The sequence below is a fragment of the Pleuronectes platessa genome, chromosome 4 (genome assembly GCF_947347685.1).
Source record: "Pleuronectes platessa chromosome 4, fPlePla1.1, whole genome shotgun sequence".
NCBI classification, from domain to species: domain Eukaryota; kingdom Metazoa; phylum Chordata; class Actinopteri; order Pleuronectiformes; family Pleuronectidae; genus Pleuronectes; species Pleuronectes platessa.
The window spans coordinates 4,118,811-4,139,077 of record NC_070629.1 but is presented as its reverse complement, the minus strand read 5'-3'; the positions used below and the strand labels follow the sequence as shown (position 1 = coordinate 4,139,077).

Below are 20,267 nucleotides of genomic sequence, written 5' to 3'. Positions count from 1 at the left end.
GAGGAAATTCAGCATGCCACGGAAATTGATGGTTGACTTCTACACAGCCATCATTGAGTCCATCCTCACCTCATCCATCACCGTCTGGTTCGCTGCCTCCACTGCCAAGGACAAGGGCAGACTGCAGCGGATCATCCGGTCAGCTGAGAAGGTCATCGGCTGTGACCTGCCGGCTCTCATAGATCTGTTCCACTCCAGGACCAGTAAGAGAGCAGGCAAGATCATTGCTGATCCTTCCCATCCCGCTCACCACCTGTTCCAGAGACTCCCGTCTGGAAAGAGGTTCCGGGCCATCAGGACTAAAACCTCGCGTCACCTGAACAGTTTTTTCCCCATGGCAGTGGGGCTCACAAACAAGCCCCCTGCATCACACTGACTCTGCTGACCCCCTCAGCCCCCACCCAACCTTGCGCATAATTTATAACTCTATATTACTGGCACTATTACCAATCTCTGCACCTTAAAACCGCACGTAACTCTTTAACTGTATATATTATATATTTTTTTTTATATTGTTATATTGTTCGATATTGTGTTTTTTAATTTGTTGTTTGTAAAGTGCACCAACCACACCAAGGCAATTTCCTGTATGTGCAAATATACATGGCAATACAAATAATTCTGATTCTGATCAGGGCATCAGTGAGCTCCTGCACAGTCTGTGGCAATACTAGGGAGTGTAAGATACGCCGATATGTAACATCTCTTAGGTGCTACATTGGATTTAGATCAGGGGAACCAAAGGGACAGTCAATGGCATCAATGCCTTCGTCATCCAGGACATGCTTACACACTCTTGCCGCATTGTCCTGTAACAGGAGGAACCCAGGGCCCACTGCACCAGCGTAAGATCTGACAATCGTTCTGAAAATTTCCTCCCGGTACCTAACAGCAGTCAAGGTACCGTTGGCTATGATATGGAGGTCTGTGCGGCCCTCAAAGGATATGCCTTCCCAGACCATCAGAGACCCATTGCCAATCCAGTCATGCTGAATGTTGTAACAGGAAGCATAACGTTCACAACTGCGTCTCCAGACTCTTTCACGCCTGTCACATGTGCTCAGTGTAAACCGGCTCTCATCTGTGAAGAGAACAGGGCACCAAAGGGCGGACCTGCAAATGCTGGTGTTCTCTTGTCAATTCCAATTGAGCTGCACTGTGCTGGGCTGCGAGCACAGGTCCCACTAGAGGTCGCCGGGCCCGCCTGCCACCCTCAAGGAGTCTGTTTCTGTCAGTTTGGTCAGAAACATGCTCACCAGTAGCCTGCTGGTGGTCAATTTGTGGGGCTCTGGCCGTGCTCCTCCTGTTTCTCCTCGGCAAAGGAGCAGATACTTGTCCTGCTGCTTGGTTGATGCCCTTCTACGCCTCTGTCCAGCTCTCCTTCTTTAACTGCCAGTCTCCTGGTGGCTCCTCCTTGTTCTTGAGAGAGTTCTGGGAGACTCAGCAAACCTTCTTGCGACTGCCAGTATGGATGTACCATCCTGGAAGAGCTGGACTACCTGTGCAACCTGATCAGGCTGCAGGTACTGCCTCATGCTACCAGTAGTGACAAGGACACTAGCAGAAAACAAAACTAAAGAAGAATCATTCAGGAGGGATAAGGAGAGAGCAGCTTTCTGTGGCCACCAAATGCAAAACCATTCCCTTTTTGGGGTTGTCTTGCTTTTGCCTCTCCATTGCACCTGTTGTCACTTTAATTTGCACCAAAGCAGGTGAAACTTATTCATTAACACTTGTTATTCCTAAGTGGAGAGATTGATACCCCTGAAATTGAACTAACTTGCTGTTAAATTCTGACAATTAAGTGTTCACTGGATTTTTTGAGCAGTATTTGGTCAATGCTTCAATTCTAGAAATGCTCTTCTTACAAACTATTGGCCAATGTTGGCTTGAACTCGTAACATTGGTGATATGAGCAAGCTCTAAATAGCCATGTGATATTCCCAGTAAGCTTGGTAAAAATGTGAGTCCATGCTTTTTTGAGTTACTATGTACACACACGCTGAAAAACAAACAAGACCAACAATTGACCAAGAGCAAATCAAATCTGAGTGCATGATATTGCTTTTCCATATCTGAGGGTTCAAAACCGTTCGTGGCTGTAACTAGCATCTGATCGTTCACAACTTGGGTGGGATACTTGCCATAACAGTGAGTAAACAAACTCACTGGTGCAATTAGAAGTCAGTCCATGCTGGATATTTCACTAAGTGAGCAATCTTTCTGCCATGTTCTGTAATTCAGAGAAGCTTTTGTAAATGATGGCGTTGCATCTCTTACAAACAACTGGCCAGTATGGGGCTTGAACCCATGACCTTTGTGATATTAGAACCATGCTCTAACCGGTCATGGATTCAGTTACTTTATCAACCAGTTAGGTGTATTAACGATGAATTTGCCACCAACTGCCAGCATTTGCAAAGCAGATAGCAACCTTAAAGTTCATCGAAATCTTTCACCCCCTGTCACATCATGCATTACTAAAGTTTTGACTTTAGGCTCCCCAAAAAAACCAAGCAAACTGATTCATATCAATGTATTTCAAAGCTATAATTAAAATGTACATGTTGTCATATTCTTAACAAATTATTCAGCCTCAACAAATTAAGAATGGCTCTCTTGTTACTCTGACCTGAACATTGTCCTCTAGGACCAAGTGGCATAATGGATAAGGCGTCTGACTTCGAATCAGAAGATTGAGGGTTCGAGTCCCTTCGTGGTCTAATAACTTTTAATTGAATCAAATGTCCACTCTGTAGAGCCAACAGTAAAAACTGCTTAAAAATATCAAGGTAAGCTCTTAAATCACACATCAGATCTTGATGAATGAATTCAAAATGAGGTTGAAACGGTCAATGGAAACCAAATTCATTAACCCATAGAGGGCTGGATTCAAAGTCCAATCCAAAAGGAAAACTGAAATCACAGGTTGATCTAACTTGCGTGACTTTTATCACAGCAACTCATAATGTGACAGCACCATGTATGGCCCCCACGTGCCTGTCTGCACCCTTGACAACGTCTTGCCATGCTCCTTATGAGTCGGCGGATAGTGTCCTGGGGGATCTCCTGCCAGACCTGGATCAGGGCATCAGTGAGCTCCTGCACAGTCTGTGGCAGTACTTGACAGCGTAAGATACGCTGATATGTAACGTCTCGTAGGTGCTACATTGGATTTAGGTCAGGGGAACAAAAGGGACAGTCAATGGAATCAATGCCTTCGTCATACAGGACATGCTTACACACTCTTGCCGCATTGTCCTGTACCAGGAGGAACCCAGGGCCCACTGCACCAGCGTAAGGTCTGACAATCGTTCTGAAAATTTCCTCCCGGTACCTAACAGCAGTCAAGGTACCGTTGGCTATGATATGGAGGTCTGTGCGACCCTCCAAGGATATGCCTTTCCAGACCATCAGAGACCCATTGCCAATCCAGTCATGCTGAATGTTGTAACAGGAAGCATAACGTTCACAACTGCGTCTCCAGACTCTTTCACGCCTGTCACATGTGCTCAGTGTAAACCGGCTCTCATCTGTGAAGAGAACAGGGCACCAAAGGGCGGACCTGCAAATGCTGGTGTTCTCTTGTCAATTCCAATTGAGCTGCACTGTGCTGGGCTGCGAGCACAGGTCCCACTAGAGGTCGCCGGGCCCGCCTGCCACCCTCAAGGAGTCTGTTTCTGTCAGTTTGGTCAGAAACATGCTCACCAGTAGCCTGCTGGTGGTCAATTTGTGGGGCTCTGGCCGTGCTCCTCCTGTTTCTCCTCGGCAAAGGAGCAGATACTTGTCCTGCTGCTTGGTTGATGCCCTTCTACGCCTCTGTCCAGCTCTCCTTCTTTAACTGCCAGTCTCCTGGTGGCTCCTCCTTGTTCTTGAGAGAGTTCTGGGAGACTCAGCAAACCTTCTTGCGACTGCCAGTATGGATGTACCATCCTGGAAGAGCTGGACTACCTGTGCAACCTGATCAGGCTGCAGGTACTGCCTCATGCTACCAGTAGTGACAAGGACACTAGCAGAAAACAAAACTAAAGAAGAATCATTCAGGAGGGATAAGGAGAGAGCAGCTTTCTGTGGCCACCAAATGCAAAACCATTCCCTTTTTGGGGTTGTCTTGCTTTTGCCTCTCCATTGCACCTGTTGTCACTTTAATTTGCACCAAAGCAGGTGAAACTTATTCATTAACACTTGTTATTCCTAAGTGGAGAGATTGATACCCCTGAAATTGAACTAACTTGCTGTTAAATTCTGACAATTAAGTGTTCACTGGATTTTTTGAGCAGTATTTGGTCAATGCTTCAATTCTAGAAATGCTCTTCTTACAAACTATTGGCCAATGTTGGCTTGAACTCGTAACATTGGTGATATGAGCAAGCTCTAAATAGCCATGTGATATTCCCAGTAAGCTTGGTAAAAATGTGAGTCCATGCTTTTTTGAGTTACTCTGTACACACACGCTGAAAAACAAACAAGACCAACAATTGACCAAGAGCAAATCAAATCTGAGTGCATGATATTGCTTTTCCATATCTGAGGGTTCAAAACCGTTCGTGGCTGTAACTAGCATCTGATCGTTCACAACTTGGGTGGGATACTTGCCATAACAGTGAGTAAACAAACTCACTGGTGCAATTAGAAGTCAGTCCATGCTGGATATTTCACTAAGTGAGCAATCTTTCTGCCATGTTCTGTAATTCAGAGAAGCTTTTGTAAATGATGGCGTTGCATCTCTTACAAACAACTGGCCAGTATGGGGCTTGAACCCATGACCTTTGTGATATTAGAACCATGCTCTAACCGGTCATGGATTCAGTTACTTTATCAACCAGTTAGGTGTATTAACGATGAATTTGCCACCAACTGCCAGCATTTGCAAAGCAGATAGCAACCTTAAAGTTCATCGAAATCTTTCACCCCCTGTCACATCATGCATTACAAAAGTTTTGACTTTAGGCTCCCCAAAAAAACCAAGCAAACTGATTCATATCAATGTATTTCAAAGCTATAATTAAAATGTACATGTTGTCATATTCTTAACAAATTATTCAGCCTCAACAAATTAAGAATGGCTCTCTTGTTACTCTGACCTGAACATTGTCCTCTAGGACCACGTGGCCTAATGGATAAGGCGTCTGACTTCGAATCAGAAGATTGAGGGTTCGAGTCCCTTCGTGGTCTAATAACTTTTAATTGAACCAAATGTCCACTCTGTAGAGCCAACAGTAAAAACTGCTTAAAAATATCAAGGTAAGCTCTTAAATCACACATCAGATCTTGATGAATGAATTCAAAATGAGGTTGAAACGGTCAATGGAAACCAAATTCATTAACCCATAGAGGGCTGGATTCAAAGTCCAATCCAAAAGGAAAACTGAAATCACAGGTTGATCTAACTTGCGTGACTTTTATCACAGCAACTCATAATGTGACAGCACCATGTATGGCCCCCACGTGCCTGTCTGCACCCTTGACAACGTCTTGCCATGCTCCTTATGAGTCGGCGGATAGTGTCCTGGGGGATCTCCTGCCAGACCTGGATCAGGGCATCAGTGAGCTCCTGCACAGTCTGTGGCAGTACTTGACAGCGTAAGATACGCTGATATGTAACGTCTCGTAGGTGCTACATTGGATTTAGGTCAGGGGAACAAAAGGGACAGTCAATGGAATCAATGCCTTCGTCATACAGGACATGCTTACACACTCTTGCCGCATTGTCCTGTACCAGGAGGAACCCAGGGCCCACTGCACCAGCGTAAGGTCTGACAATCGTTCTGAAAATTTCCTCCCGGTACCTAACAGCAGTCAAGGTACCGTTGGCTATGATATGGAGGTCTGTGCGACCCTCCAAGGATATGCCTTTCCAGACCATCAGAGACCCATTGCCAATCCAGTCATGCTGAATGTTGTAACAGGAAGCATAACGTTCACAACTGCGTCTCCAGACTCTTTCACGCCTGTCACATGTGCTCAGTGTAAACCGGCTCTCATCTGTGAAGAGAACAGGGCACCAAAGGGCGGACCTGCAAATGCTGGTGTTCTCTTGTCAATTCCAATTGAGCTGCACTGTGCTGGGCTGCGAGCACAGGTCCCACTAGAGGTCGCCGGGCCCGCCTGCCACCCTCAAGGAGTCTGTTTCTGTCAGTTTGGTCAGAAACATGCTCACCAGTAGCCTGCTGGTGGTCAATTTGTGGGGCTCTGGCCGTGCTCCTCCTGTTTCTCCTCGGCAAAGGAGCAGATACTTGTCCTGCTGCTTGGTTGATGCCCTTCTACGCCTCTGTCCAGCTCTCCTTCTTTAACTGCCAGTCTCCTGGTGGCTCCTCCTTGTTCTTGAGAGAGTTCTGGGAGACTCAGCAAACCTTCTTGCGACTGCCAGTATGGATGTACCATCCTGGAAGAGCTGGACTACCTGTGCAACCTGATCAGGCTGCAGGTACTGCCTCATGCTACCAGTAGTGACAAGGACACTAGCAGAAAACAAAACTAAAGAAGAATCATTCAGGAGGGATAAGGAGAGAGCAGCTTTCTGTGGCCACCAAATGCAAAACCATTCCCTTTTTGGGGTTGTCTTGCTTTTGCCTCTCCATTGCACCTGTTGTCACTTTAATTTGCACCAAAGCAGGTGAAACTTATTCATTAACACTTGTTATTCCTAAGTGGAGAGATTGATACCCCTGAAATTGAACTAACTTGCTGTTAAATTCTGACAATTAAGTGTTCACTGGATTTTTTGAGCAGTATTTGGTCAATGCTTCAATTCTAGAAATGCTCTTCTTACAAACTATTGGCCAATGTTGGCTTGAACTCGTAACATTGGTGATATGAGCAAGCTCTAAATAGCCATGTGATATTCCCAGTAAGCTTGGTAAAAATGTGAGTCCATGCTTTTTTGAGTTACTCTGTACACACACGCTGAAAAACAAACAAGACCAACAATTGACCAAGAGCAAATCAAATCTGAGTGCATGATATTGCTTTTCCATATCTGAGGGTTCAAAACCGTTCGTGGCTGTAACTAGCATCTGATCGTTCACAACTTGGGTGGGATACTTGCCATAACAGTGAGTAAACAAACTCACTGGTGCAATTAGAAGTCAGTCCATGCTGGATATTTCACTAAGTGAGCAATCTTTCTGCCATGTTCTGTAATTCAGAGAAGCTTTTGTAAATGATGGCGTTGCATCTCTTACAAACAACTGGCCAGTATGGGGCTTGAACCCATGACCTTTGTGATATTAGAACCATGCTCTAACCGGTCATGGATTCAGTTACTTTATCAACCAGTTAGGTGTATTAACGATGAATTTGCCACCAACTGCCAGCATTTGCAAAGCAGATAGCAACCTTAAAGTTCATCGAAATCTTTCACCCCCTGTCACATCATGCATTACTAAAGTTTTGACTTTAGGCTCCCCAAAAAAACCAAGCAAACTGATTCATATCAATGTATTTCAAAGCTATAATTAAAATGTACATGTTGTCATATTCTTAACAAATTATTCAGCCTCAACAAATTAAGAATGGCTCTCTTGTTACTCTGACCTGAACATTGTCCTCTAGGACCACGTGGCCTAATGGATAAGGCGTCTGACTTCGAATCAGAAGATTGAGGGTTCGAGTCCCTTCGTGGTCTAATAACTTTTAATTGAACCAAATGTCCACTCTGTAGAGCCAACAGTAAAAACTGCTTAAAAATATCAAGGTAAGCTCTTAAATCACACATCAGATCTTGATGAATGAATTCAAAATGAGGTTGAAACGGTCAATAGAAACCAAATTCATTAACCCATAGAGGGCTGGATTCAAAGTCCAATCCAAAAGGAAAACTGAAATCACAGGTTGATCTAACTTGCGTGACTTTTATCACAGCAACTCATAATGTGACAGCACCATGTATGGCCCCCACGTGCCTGTCTGCACCCTTGACAACGTCTTGCCATGCTCCTTATGAGTCGGCGGATAGTGTCCTGGGGGATCTCCTGCCAGACCTGGATCAGGGCATCAGTGAGCTCCTGCACAGTCTGTGGCAGTACTTGACAGCGTAAGATACGCTGATATGTAACGTCTCGTAGGTGCTACATTGGATTTAGGTCAGGGGAACAAAAGGGACAGTCAATGGAATCAATGCCTTCGTCATACAGGACATGCTTACACACTCTTGCCGCATTGTCCTGTACCAGGAGGAACCCAGGGCCCACTGCACCAGCGTAAGGTCTGACAATCGTTCTGAAAATTTCCTCCCGGTACCTAACAGCAGTCAAGGTACCGTTGGCTATGATATGGAGGTCTGTGCGACCCTCCAAGGATATGCCTTTCCAGACCATCAGAGACCCATTGCCAATCCAGTCATGCTGAATGTTGTAACAGGAAGCATAACGTTCACAACTGCGTCTCCAGACTCTTTCACGCCTGTCACATGTGCTCAGTGTAAACCGGCTCTCATCTGTGAAGAGAACAGGGCACCAAAGGGCGGACCTGCAAATGCTGGTGTTCTCTTGTCAATTCCAATTGAGCTGCACTGTGCTGGGCTGCGAGCACAGGTCCCACTAGAGGTCGCCGGGCCCGCCTGCCACCCTCAAGGAGTCTGTTTCTGTCAGTTTGGTCAGAAACATGCTCACCAGTAGCCTGCTGGTGGTCAATTTGTGGGGCTCTGGCCGTGCTCCTCCTGTTTCTCCTCGGCAAAGGAGCAGATACTTGTCCTGCTGCTTGGTTGATGCCCTTCTACGCCTCTGTCCAGCTCTCCTTCTTTAACTGCCAGTCTCCTGGTGGCTCCTCCTTGTTCTTGAGAGAGTTCTGGGAGACTCAGCAAACCTTCTTGCGACTGCCAGTATGGATGTACCATCCTGGAAGAGCTGGACTACCTGTGCAACCTGATCAGGCTGCAGGTACTGCCTCATGCTACCAGTAGTGACAAGGACACTAGCAGAAAACAAAACTAAAGAAGAATCATTCAGGAGGGATAAGGAGAGAGCAGCTTTCTGTGGCCACCAAATGCAAAACCATTCCCTTTTTGGGGTTGTCTTGCTTTTGCCTCTCCATTGCACCTGTTGTCACTTTAATTTGCACCAAAGCAGGTGAAACTTATTCATTAACACTTGTTATTCCTAAGTGGAGAGATTGATACCCCTGAAATTGAACTAACTTGCTGTTAAATTCTGACAATTAAGTGTTCACTGGATTTTTTGAGCAGTATTTGGTCAATGCTTCAATTCTAGAAATGCTCTTCTTACAAACTATTGGCCAATGTTGGCTTGAACTCGTAACATTGGTGATATGAGCAAGCTCTAAATAGCCATGTGATATTCCCAGTAAGCTTGGTAAAAATGTGAGTCCATGCTTTTTTGAGTTACTCTGTACACACACGCTGAAAAACAAACAAGACCAACAATTGACCAAGAGCAAATCAAATCTGAGTGCATGATATTGCTTTTCCATATCTGAGGGTTCAAAACCGTTCGTGGCTGTAACTAGCATCTGATCGTTCACAACTTGGGTGGGATACTTGCCATAACAGTGAGTAAACAAACTCACTGGTGCAATTAGAAGTCAGTCCATGCTGGATATTTCACTAAGTGAGCAATCTTTCTGCCATGTTCTGTAATTCAGAGAAGCTTTTGTAAATGATGGCGTTGCATCTCTTACAAACAACTGGCCAGTATGGGGCTTGAACCCATGACCTTTGTGATATTAGAACCATGCTCTAACCGGTCATGGATTCAGTTACTTTATCAACCAGTTAGGTGTATTAACGATGAATTTGCCACCAACTGCCAGCATTTGCAAAGCAGATAGCAACCTTAAAGTTCATCGAAATCTTTCACCCCCTGTCACATCATGCATTACTAAAGTTTTGACTTTAGGCTCCCCAAAAAAACCAAGCAAACTGATTCATATCAATGTATTTCAAAGCTATAATTAAAATGTACATGTTGTCATATTCTTAACAAATTATTCAGCCTCAACAAATTAAGAATGGCTCTCTTGTTACTCTGACCTGAAATGAGTATTTGGCCTCTAGGACCACGTGGCCTAATGGATAAGGCGTCTGACTTCGAATCAGAAGATTGAGGGTTCGAGTCCCTTCGTGGTCTAATAACTTTTAATTGAACCAAATGTCCACTCTGTAGAGCCAACAGTAAAAACTGCTTAAAAATATCAAGGTAAGCTCTTAAATCACACATCAGATCTTGATGAATGAATTCAAAATGAGGTTGAAACGGTCAATAGAAACCAAATTCATTAACCCATAGAGGGCTGGATTCAAAGTCCAATCCAAAAGGAAAACTGAAATCACAGGTTGATCTAACTTGCGTGACTTTTATCACAGCAACTCATAATGTGACAGCACCATGTATGGCCCCCACGTGCCTGTCTGCACCCTTGACAACGTCTTGCCATGCTCCTTATGAGTCGGCGGATAGTGTCCTGGGGGATCTCCTGCCAGACCTGGATCAGGGCATCAGTGAGCTCCTGCACAGTCTGTGGCAGTACTTGACAGCGTAAGATACGCTGATATGTAACGTCTCGTAGGTGCTACATTGGATTTAGGTCAGGGGAACAAAAGGGACAGTCAATGGAATCAATGCCTTCGTCATACAGGACATGCTTACACACTCTTGCCGCATTGTCCTGTACCAGGAGGAACCCAGGGCCCACTGCACCAGCGTAAGGTCTGACAATCGTTCTGAAAATTTCCTCCCGGTACCTAACAGCAGTCAAGGTACCGTTGGCTATGATATGGAGGTCTGTGCGACCCTCCAAGGATATGCCTTTCCAGACCATCAGAGACCCATTGCCAATCCAGTCATGCTGAATGTTGTAACAGGAAGCATAACGTTCACAACTGCGTCTCCAGACTCTTTCACGCCTGTCACATGTGCTCAGTGTAAACCGGCTCTCATCTGTGAAGAGAACAGGGCACCAAAGGGCGGACCTGCAAATGCTGGTGTTCTCTTGTCAATTCCAATTGAGCTGCACTGTGCTGGGCTGCGAGCACAGGTCCCACTAGAGGTCGCCGGGCCCGCCTGCCACCCTCAAGGAGTCTGTTTCTGTCAGTTTGGTCAGAAACATGCTCACCAGTAGCCTGCTGGTGGTCAATTTGTGGGGCTCTGGCCGTGCTCCTCCTGTTTCTCCTCGGCAAAGGAGCAGATACTTGTCCTGCTGCTTGGTTGATGCCCTTCTACGCCTCTGTCCAGCTCTCCTTCTTTAACTGCCAGTCTCCTGGTGGCTCCTCCTTGTTCTTGAGAGAGTTCTGGGAGACTCAGCAAACCTTCTTGCGACTGCCAGTATGGATGTACCATCCTGGAAGAGCTGGACTACCTGTGCAACCTGATCAGGCTGCAGGTACTGCCTCATGCTACCAGTAGTGACAAGGACACTAGCAGAAAACAAAACTAAAGAAGAATCATTCAGGAGGGATAAGGAGAGAGCAGCTTTCTGTGGCCACCAAATGCAAAACCATTCCCTTTTTGGGGTTGTCTTGCTTTTGCCTCTCCATTGCACCTGTTGTCACTTTAATTTGCACCAAAGCAGGTGAAACTTATTCATTAACACTTGTTATTCCTAAGTGGAGAGATTGATACCCCTGAAATTGAACTAACTTGCTGTTAAATTCTGACAATTAAGTGTTCACTGGATTTTTTGAGCAGTATTTGGTCAATGCTTCAATTCTAGAAATGCTCTTCTTACAAACTATTGGCCAATGTTGGCTTGAACTCGTAACATTGGTGATATGAGCAAGCTCTAAATAGCCATGTGATATTCCCAGTAAGCTTGGTAAAAATGTGAGTCCATGCTTTTTTGAGTTACTCTGTACACACACGCTGAAAAACAAACAAGACCAACAATTGACCAAGAGCAAATCAAATCTGAGTGCATGATATTGCTTTTCCATATCTGAGGGTTCAAAACCGTTCGTGGCTGTAACTAGCATCTGATCGTTCACAACTTGGGTGGGATACTTGCCATAACAGTGAGTAAACAAACTCACTGGTGCAATTAGAAGTCAGTCCATGCTGGATATTTCACTAAGTGAGCAATCTTTCTGCCATGTTCTGTAATTCAGAGAAGCTTTTGTAAATGATGGCGTTGCATCTCTTACAAACAACTGGCCAGTATGGGGCTTGAACCCATGACCTTTGTGATATTAGAACCATGCTCTAACCGGTCATGGATTCAGTTACTTTATCAACCAGTTAGGTGTATTAACGATGAATTTGCCACCAACTGCCAGCATTTGCAAAGCAGATAGCAACCTTAAAGTTCATCGAAATCTTTCACCCCCTGTCACATCATGCATTACTAAAGTTTTGACTTTAGGCTCCCCAAAAAAACCAAGCAAACTGATTCATATCAATGTATTTCAAAGCTATAATTAAAATGTACATGTTGTCATATTCTTAACAAATTATTCAGCCTCAACAAATTAAGAATGGCTCTCTTGTTACTCTGACCTGAACATAGTATTTGGCCTCTAGGACCACGTGGCCTAATGGATAAGGCGTCTGACTTCGAATCAGAAGATTGAGGGTTCGAGTCCCTTCGTGGTCTAATAACTTTTAATTGAACCAAATGTCCACTCTGTAGAGCCAACAGTAAAAACTGCTTAAAAATATCAAGGTAAGCTCTTAAATCACACATCAGATCTTGATGAATGAATTCAAAATGAGGTTGAAACGGTCAATAGAAACCAAATTCATTAACCCATAGAGGGCTGGATTCAAAGTCCAATCCAAAAGGAAAACTGAAATCACAGGTTGATCTAACTTGCGTGACTTTTATCACAGCAACTCATAATGTGACAGCACCATGTATGGCCCCCACGTGCCTGTCTGCACCCTTGACAACGTCTTGCCATGCTCCTTATGAGTCGGCGGATAGTGTCCTGGGGGATCTCCTGCCAGACCTGGATCAGGGCATCAGTGAGCTCCTTCACAGTCTGTGGCAGTATTTGACAGCGTAAGATACGCTGATATGTAACGTCTCGTAGGTGCTACATTGGATTTAGGTCAGGGGAACAAAAGGGACAGTCAATGGAATCAATGCCTTCGTCATACAGGACATGCTTACACACTCTTGCCGCATTGTCCTGTACCAGGAGGAACCCAGGGCCCACTGCACCAGCGTAAGGTCTGACAATCGTTCTGAAAATTTCCTCCCGGTACCTAACAGCAGTCAAGGTACCGTTGGCTATGATATGGAGGTCTGTGCGACCCTCCAAGGATATGCCTTTCCAGACCATCAGAGACCCATTGCCAATCCAGTCATGCTGAATGTTGTAACAGGAAGCATAACGTTCACAACTGCGTCTCCAGACTCTTTCACGCCTGTCACATGTGCTCAGTGTAAACCGGCTCTCATCTGTGAAGAGAACAGGGCACCAAAGGGCGGACCTGCAAATGCTGGTGTTCTCTTGTCAATTCCAATTGAGCTGCACTGTGCTGGGCTGCGAGCACAGGTCCCACTAGAGGTCGCCGGGCCCGCCTGCCACCCTCAAGGAGTCTGTTTCTGTCAGTTTGGTCAGAAACATGCTCACCAGTAGCCTGCTGGTGGTCAATTTGTGGGGCTCTGGCCGTGCTCCTCCTGTTTCTCCTCGGCAAAGGAGCAGATACTTGTCCTGCTGCTTGGTTGATGCCCTTCTACGCCTCTGTCCAGCTCTCCTTCTTTAACTGCCAGTCTCCTGGTGGCTCCTCCTTGTTCTTGAGAGAGTTCTGGGAGACTCAGCAAACCTTCTTGCGACTGCCAGTATGGATGTACCATCCTGGAAGAGCTGGACTACCTGTGCAACCTGATCAGGCTGCAGGTACTGCCTCATGCTACCAGTAGTGACAAGGACACTAGCAGAAAACAAAACTAAAGAAGAATCATTCAGGAGGGATAAGGAGAGAGCAGCTTTCTGTGGCCACCAAACGCAAAACCATTCCCTTTTTGGGGTTGTCTTGCTTTTGCCTCTCCATTGCACCTGTTGTCACTTTAATTTGCACCAAAGCAGGTGAAACTTATTCATTAACACTTGTTATTCCTAAGTGGAGAGATTGATACCCCTGAAATTGAACTAACTTGCTGTTAAATTCTGACAATTAAGTGTTCACTGGATTTTTTGAGCAGTATTTGGTCAATGCTTCAATTCTAGAAATGCTCTTCTTACAAACTATTGGCCAATGTTGGCTTGAACTCGTAACATTGGTGATATGAGCAAGCTCTAAATAGCCATGTGATATTCCCAGTAAGCTTGGTAAAAATGTGAGTCCATGCTTTTTTGAGTTACTCTGTACACACACGCTGAAAAACAAACAAGACCAACAATTGACCAAGAGCAAATCAAATCTGAGTGCATGATATTGCTTTTCCATATCTGAGGGTTCAAAACCGTTCGTGGCTGTAACTAGCATCTGATCGTTCACAACTTGGGTGGGATACTTGCCATAACAGTGAGTAAACAAACTCACTGGTGCAATTAGAAGTCAGTCCATGCTGGATATTTCACTAAGTGAGCAATCTTTCTGCCATGTTCTGTAATTCAGAGAAGCTTTTGTAAATGATGGCGTTGCATCTCTTACAAACAACTGGCCAGTATGGGGCTTGAACCCATGACCTTTGTGATATTAGAACCATGCTCTAACCGGTCATGGATTCAGTTACTTTATCAACCAGTTAGGTGTATTAACGATGAATTTGCCACCAACTGCCAGCATTTGCAAAGCAGATAGCAACCTTAAAGTTCATCGAAATCTTTCACCCCCTGTCACATCATGCATTACTAAAGTTTTGACTTTAGGCTCCCCAAAAAAACCAAGCAAACTGATTCATATCAATGTATTTCAAAGCTATAATTAAAATGTACATGTTGTCATATTCTTAACAAATTATTCAGCCTCAACAAATTAAGAATGGCTCTCTTGTTACTCTGACCTGAACATAGTATTTGGCCTCTAGGACCACGTGGCCTAATGGATAAGGCGTCTGACTTCGAATCAGAAGATTGAGGGTTCGAGTCCCTTCGTGGTCTAATAACTTTTAATTGAACCAAATGTCCACTCTGTAGAGCCAACAGTAAAAACTGCTTAAAAATATCAAGGTAAGCTCTTAAATCACACATCAGATCTTGATGAATGAATTCAAAATGAGGTTGAAACGGTCAATAGAAACCAAATTCATTAACCCATAGAGGGCTGGATTCAAAGTCCAATCCAAAAGGAAAACTGAAATCACAGGTTGATCTAACTTGCGTGACTTTTATCACAGCAACTCATAATGTGACAGCACCATGTATGGCCCCCACGTGCCTGTCTGCACCCTTGACAACGTCTTGCCATGCTCCTTATGAGTCGGCGGATAGTGTCCTGGGGGATCTCCTGCCAGACCTGGATCAGGGCATCAGTGAGCTCCTTCACAGTCTGTGGCAGTATTTGACAGCGTAAGATACGCTGATATGTAACGTCTCGTAGGTGCTACATTGGATTTAGGTCAGGGGAACAAAAGGGACAGTCAATGGAATCAATGCCTTCGTCATACAGGACATGCTTACACACTCTTGCCGCATTGTCCTGTACCAGGAGGAACCCAGGGCCCACTGCACCAGCGTAAGGTCTGACAATCGTTCTGAAAATTTCCTCCCGGTACCTAACAGCAGTCAAGGTACCGTTGGCTATGATATGGAGGTCTGTGCGACCCTCCAAGGATATGCCTTTCCAGACCATCAGAGACCCATTGCCAATCCAGTCATGCTGAATGTTGTAACAGGAAGCATAACGTTCACAACTGCGTCTCCAGACTCTTTCACGCCTGTCACATGTGCTCAGTGTAAACCGGCTCTCATCTGTGAAGAGAACAGGGCACCAAAGGGCGGACCTGCAAATGCTGGTGTTCTCTTGTCAATTCCAATTGAGCTGCACTGTGCTGGGCTGCGAGCACAGGTCCCACTAGAGGTCGCCGGGCCCGCCTGCCACCCTCAAGGAGTCTGTTTCTGTCAGTTTGGTCAGAAACATGCTCACCAGTAGCCTGCTGGTGGTCAATTTGTGGGGCTCTGGCCGTGCTCCTCCTGTTTCTCCTCGGCAAAGGAGCAGATACTTGTCCTGCTGCTTGGTTGATGCCCTTCTACGCCTCTGTCCAGCTCTCCTTCTTTAACTGCCAGTCTCCTGGTGGCTCCTCCTTGTTCTTGAGAGAGTTCTGGGAGACTCAGCAAACCTTCTTGCGACTGCCAGTATGGATGTACCATCCTGGAAGAGCTGGACTACCTGTGCAACCTGATCAGGCTGCAGGTACTGCCTCATGCTACCAGTAGTGACAAGGACACTAGCAGAAAACAAAACTAAAGAAGAATCATTCAGGAGGGATAAGGAGAGAGCAGCTTTCTGTGGCCACCAAACGCAAAACCATTCCCTTTTTGGGGTTGTCTTGCTTTTGCCTCTCCATTGCACCTGTTGTCACTTTAATTTGCACCAAAGCAGGTGAAACTTATTCATTAACACTTGTTATTCCTAAGTGGAGAGATTGATACCCCTGAAATTGAACTAACTTGCTGTTAAATTCTGACAATTAAGTGTTCACTGGATTTTTTGAGCAGTATTTGGTCAATGCTTCAATTCTAGAAATGCTCTTCTTACAAACTATTGGCCAATGTTGGCTTGAACTCGTAACATTGGTGATATGAGCAAGCTCTAAATAGCCATGTGATATTCCCAGTAAGCTTGGTAAAAATGTGAGTCCATGCTTTTTTGAGTTACTCTGTACACACACGCTGAAAAACAAACAAGACCAACAATTGACCAAGAGCAAATCAAATCTGAGTGCATGATATTGCTTTTCCATATCTGAGGGTTCAAAACCGTTCGTGGCTGTAACTAGCATCTGATCGTTCACAACTTGGGTGGGATACTTGCCATAACAGTGAGTAAACAAACTCACTGGTGCAATTAGAAGTCAGTCCATGCTGGATATTTCACTAAGTGAGCAATCTTTCTGCCATGTTCTGTAATTCAGAGAAGCTTTTGTAAATGATGGCGTTGCATCTCTTACAAACAACTGGCCAGTATGGGGCTTGAACCCATGACCTTTGTGATATTAGAACCATGCTCTAACCGGTCATGGATTCAGTTACTTTATCAACCAGTTAGGTGTATTAACGATGAATTTGCCACCAACTGCCAGCATTTGCAAAGCAGATAGCAACCTTAAAGTTCATCGAAATCTTTCACCCCCTGTCACATCATGCATTACTAAAGTTTTGACTTTAGGCTCCCCAAAAAAACCAAGCAAACTGATTCATATCAATGTATTTCAAAGCTATAATTAAAATGTACATGTTGTCATATTCTTAACAAATTATTCAGCCTCAACAAATTAAGAATGGCTCTCTTGTTACTCTGACCTGAACAAAGTATTTGGCCTCTAGGACCACGTGGCCTAATGGATAAGGCGTCTGACTTCGAATCAGAAGATTGAGGGTTCGAGTCCCTTCGTGGTCTAATAACTTTTAATTGAACCAAATGTCCACTCTGTAGAGCCAACAGTAAAAACTGCTTAAAAATATCAAGGTAAGCTCTTAAATCACACATCAGATCTTGATGAATGAATTCAAAATGAGGTTGAAACGGTCAATAGAAACCAAATTCATTAACCCATAGAGGGCTGGATTCAAAGTCCAATCCAAAAGGAAAACTGAAATCACAGGTTGATCTAACTTGCGTGACTTTTATCACAGCAACTCATAATGTGACAGCACCATGTATGGCCCCCACGTGCCTGTCTGCACCCTTGACAACGTCTTGCCATGCTCCTTATGAGTCGGCGGATAGTGTCCTGGGGGATCTCCTGCCAGACCTGGATCAGGGCATCAGTGAGCTCCTTCACAGTCTGTGGCAGTATTTGACAGCGTAAGATACGCTGATATGTAACGTCTCGTAGGTGCTACATTGGATTTAGGTCAGGGGAACAAAAGGGACAGTCAATGGAATCAATGCCTTCGTCATACAGGACATGCTTACACACTCTTGCCGCATTGTCCTGTACCAGGAGGAACCCAGGGCCCACTGCACCAGCGTAAGGTCTGACAATCGTTCTGAAAATTTCCTCCCGGTACCTAACAGCAGTCAAGGTACCGTTGGCTATGATATGGAGGTCTGTGCGACCCTCCAAGGATATGCCTTTCCAGACCATCAGAGACCCATTGCCAATCCAGTCATGCTGAATGTTGTAACAGGAAGCATAACGTTCACAACTGCGTCTCCAGACTCTTTCACGCCTGTCACATGTGCTCAGTGTAAACCGGCTCTCATCTGTGAAGAGAACAGGGCACCAAAGGGCGGACCTGCAAATGCTGGTGTTCTCTTGTCAATTCCAATTGAGCTGCACTGTGCTGGGCTGCGAGCACAGGTCCCACTAGAGGTCGCCGGGCCCGCCTGCCACCCTCAAGGAGTCTGTTTCTGTCAGTTTGGTCAGAAACATGCTCACCAGTAGCCTGCTGGTGGTCAATTTGTGGGGCTCTGGCCGTGCTCCTCCTGTTTCTCCTCGGCAAAGGAGCAGATACTTGTCCTGCTGCTTGGTTGATGCCCTTCTACGCCTCTGTCCAGCTCTCCTTCTTTAACTGCCAGTCTCCTGGTGGCTCCTCCTTGTTCTTGAGAGAGTTCTGGGAGACTCAGCAAACCTTCTTGCGACTGCCAGTATGGATGTACCATCCTGGAAGAGCTGGACTACCTGTGCAACCTGATCAGGCTGCAGGTACTGCCTCATGCTACCAGTAGTGACAAGGACACTAGCAGAAAACAAAACTAAAGAAGAATCATTCAGGAGGGATAAGGAGAGAGCAGCTTTCTGTGGCCACCAAACGCAAAACCATTCCCTTTTTGGGGTTGTCTTGCTTTTGCCTCTCCATTGCACCTGTTGTCACTTTAATTTGCACCAAAGCAGGTGAAACTTATTCATTAACACTTGTTATTCCTAAGTGGAGAGATTGATACCCCTGAAATTGAACTAACTTGCTGTTAAATTCTGACAATTAAGTGTTCACTGGATTTTTTGAGCAGTATTTGGTCAATGCTTCAATTCTAGAAATGCTCTTCTTACAAACTATTGGCCAATGTTGGCTTGAACTCGTAACATTGGTGATATGAGCAAGCTCTAAATAGCCATGTGATATTCCCAGTAAGCTTGGTAAAAATGTGAGTCCATGCTTTTTTGAGTTACTCTGTACACACACGCTGAAAAACAAACAAGACCAACAATTGACCAAGAGCAAATCAAATCTGAGTGCATGATATTGCTTTTCCATATCTGAGGGTTCAAAACCGTTCGTGGCTGTAACTAGCATCTGATCGTTCACAACTTGGGTGGGATACTTGCCATAACAGTGAGTAAACAAACTCACTGGTGCAATTAGAAGTCAGTCCATGCTGGATATTTCACTAAGTGAGCAATCTTTCTGCCATGTTCTGTAATTCAGAGAAGCTTTTGTAAATGATGGCGTTGCATCTCTTACAAACAACTGGCCAGTATGGGGCTTGAACCCATGACCTTTGTGATATTAGAACCATGCTCTAACCGGTCATGGATTCAGTTACTTTATCAACCAGTTAGGTGTATTAACGATGAATTTGCCACCAACTGCCAGCATTTGCAAAGCAGATAGCAACCTTAAAGTTCATCGAAATCTTTCACCCCCTGTCACATCATGCATTACTAAAGTTTTGACTTTAGGCTCCCCAAAAAAACCAAGCAAACTGATTCATATCAATGTATTTCAAAGCTATAATTAAAATGTACATGTTGTCATATTCTTAACAAATTATTCAGCCTCAACAAATTAAGAATGGCTCTCTTGTTACTCTGACCTGAACATAGTATTTGGCCTCTAGGACCACGTGGCCTAATGGATAAGGCGTCTGACTTCGAATCAGAAGATTGAGGGTTCGAGTCCCTTCGTGGTCTAATAACTTTTAATTGAACCAAATGTCCACTCTGTAGAGCCAACAGTAAAAACTGCTTAAAAATATCAAGGTAAGCTCTTAAATCACACATCAGATCTTGATGAATGAATTCAAAATGAGGTTGAAACGGTCAATAGAAACCAAATTCATTAACCCATAGAGGGCTGGATTCAAAGTCCAATCCAAAAGGAAAACTGAAATCACAGGTTGATCTAACTTGCGTGACTTTTATCACAGCAACTCATAATGTGACAGCACCATGTATGGCCCCCACGTGCCTGTCTGCACCCTTGACAACGTCTTGCCATGCTCCTTATGAGTCGGCGGATAGTGTCCTGGGGGATCTCCTGC

General features: G+C 44.9%; 1 protein-coding gene and 8 non-coding genes across 9 annotated transcripts in view; 8 read left to right on the top strand and 1 right to left on the bottom strand.

Moving 5' to 3' along the window:
* The window catches only part of LOC128439046 (whirlin), a 123,932-nt gene that overhangs the window by 55,293 nt on the left and 48,372 nt on the right, over positions 1-20,267 (bottom strand). The window lies entirely within an intron of this gene.
* Positions 2,651-2,723, top strand: trnar-ucg (transfer RNA arginine (anticodon UCG)). Its single transcript has one exon. It is a non-coding gene; the product is annotated as a tRNA-Arg (tRNA).
* On the top strand, positions 5,103-5,175 carry trnar-ucg (transfer RNA arginine (anticodon UCG)). Its single transcript has one exon. It is a non-coding gene; the product is annotated as a tRNA-Arg (tRNA).
* On the top strand, positions 7,555-7,627 carry trnar-ucg (transfer RNA arginine (anticodon UCG)). Its single transcript has one exon. It is a non-coding gene; the product is annotated as a tRNA-Arg (tRNA).
* On the top strand, positions 10,013-10,085 carry trnar-ucg (transfer RNA arginine (anticodon UCG)). The gene has a single exon. It is a non-coding gene; the product is annotated as a tRNA-Arg (tRNA).
* trnar-ucg (transfer RNA arginine (anticodon UCG)) lies at positions 12,471-12,543 on the top strand. The gene has a single exon. It is a non-coding gene; the product is annotated as a tRNA-Arg (tRNA).
* Positions 14,929-15,001, top strand: trnar-ucg (transfer RNA arginine (anticodon UCG)). Its single transcript has one exon. It is a non-coding gene; the product is annotated as a tRNA-Arg (tRNA).
* Positions 17,387-17,459, top strand: trnar-ucg (transfer RNA arginine (anticodon UCG)). The gene has a single exon. It is a non-coding gene; the product is annotated as a tRNA-Arg (tRNA).
* On the top strand, positions 19,845-19,917 carry trnar-ucg (transfer RNA arginine (anticodon UCG)). The gene has a single exon. It is a non-coding gene; the product is annotated as a tRNA-Arg (tRNA).